General features: G+C 58.4%; 1 protein-coding gene across 1 annotated transcript in view; it reads left to right on the plus strand.

Moving 5' to 3' along the window:
* The first annotated feature begins 557 nt into the window (after positions 1-557).
* LOC104132443 (ribonuclease inhibitor) overlaps positions 558-1722 on the plus strand; it is a 14446-nt gene continuing 13281 nt past the window's right edge. Inside the window, exon 1 of the mRNA XM_009645722.2 lies at positions 558-606. The gene's annotated coding sequence lies outside the window, so the exon portion shown is untranslated. The remainder of the gene's footprint in view (positions 607-1722) is intronic.

Consider the following 1722-nt stretch of genomic DNA (forward strand, 5'->3'; position numbering starts at 1 on the left):
CCCTGCTTGCTGCTGAGAGGCAGTTTTAGGGAGGCATGACCAGGGCTGTTCCCGGGGGACCCTTCCAGGCTGTGTGAGCATCCAGCGTGCTCAGGAGCAGGGCCTGCCCATGCCCTAGCCCTGGCCGGGGTGGTGAACCCCCAGGTGAGACGTCAGGGAGGCAGTAATGTGCTCAGCATCACTCCCCATCCAGGCGGGACAGGGCTTGCCTGAGGAATGGAGAAACTATTTGCAAACTCCAGCATCTCTAGCCATACTTGAACACTGTGGTGGCCTAATTTTCGGATGGATCCTTCCATGGCAACTACTCCCTTGCTCTGGGCTAAACCCTGGCGAGTGGCTACATGATCAGGGGTTAAGAAGTTAAAGCTGCCTCTATCACCACCAGGTTTTGTGGGATGTTTGCAACGTTACTAAGCCGGGTACGATCGTGTACAGAGCGCAGCTCTGCGAGCCCCTGGGAGGAAAAAAGCCATCACAACCCCAAACTGCTTTTCTCCCTCTAGCAGGCACCATGTGTACAACAGCAGAGGTTGCGTAGTAACGGCAGCAGGAAGGCGTCAGCTCTGCCCTCCTCGCTTCCCGCAGAGCGCCGAGAAGAGCGAGGTACGTATCAGCAGCAAAACCGGGCTCCTAAAACTCCCTAAACTTTCTCCTCTGCTTCCTGGAGAGGAACACGTAGGGATTTTGAAGCTGTACATCGCAGAGGCTGCTTTGTAGGGAACAGCTGGTTGTGCTTAATTGAACTGTTGTGTGAGCCAGGGGGATGGGGTGTTTGTAGGAAGAAGAAACTGGGGGAGAAGCTAAGATTTTGGTGGGGGGGAGGAAGGGAGGCGACTCAAATACGTTGCCTAGAAAGCTCTCGGCACTTCAAAACCTTGCTTTGCTCTGTCTTGTGAAAGTCTGAACAAGCTTTTACTGGGGCTAAAAGTACTGGGAAACAATAGGGAGAGAAGGCCGGCAGCCGGAGGAGGAGGCAGCGAGCCCAGCGATGACGAACGCCTTCCAGCCGCGTCCTGGCGCTGGCACGGGGTGGGGATGGGGGGGTGCGGGCAGGCTGCCGGCCACTGGGGTTGGGTGGGTGCAGTGGCACGGGGAACGCCCGGGGAGGTCAACAGTCATGGCAGCAGCAAAACTCCGACGCACCCGCCCTCCATCGCCCTCACGGCTCCATTTCAAACGCCTTGGAGGAGAGGCCTTTATGCCGGGAGGGGCAGCTCGTCTGCTCGTCGACGTGTTGCACTAATGAGGGAGGCAGAACACGAGAGAAGGTGAGTCACGGATAGGACAGGAGAGAGGGACGGAGAGGGGGGACATCCCAGGCCCTCCAAGCTGGACCCCGCACACAGCGCTCCGGCAAGCTGGAAGTCAGGGAGACCACCGAGGAATGGATATTTTTGTTGTCATTCCCAGTCCCCAGTTCTGACCTCCCCGTGGCAGTACAAGGAGGGGGGGGGGCGCCCCATGACGCTCCGGGTCCCAGCACGGCGCAGGGGTTCCCCCCTCAGCCCGGGTGGGACACCTTCCCATTTAGCATTTGATCCTCCCATCCCTTGCGCATCCTCTTGCTACAGGGATTTCCCCCTCTCCTGTCTTGTTTCCTGCAGATCCCAGCGCTCCTGCTCCGGGGGGAGAGAGGGGTGGATGGGGAAAAGGGGCAACAGGGGAAGGAGGGAAAGGGAGGAAAAAGAGGAAAAGAGAGAAGTGGGGGAGAAGATGAAA

The sequence above is a fragment of the Egretta garzetta genome, unplaced genomic scaffold (assembly GCF_000687185.1).
Source record: "Egretta garzetta isolate BGI_Z169 unplaced genomic scaffold, ASM68718v1 scaffold239, whole genome shotgun sequence".
Lineage (NCBI taxonomy): Eukaryota > Metazoa > Chordata > Aves > Pelecaniformes > Ardeidae > Egretta > Egretta garzetta.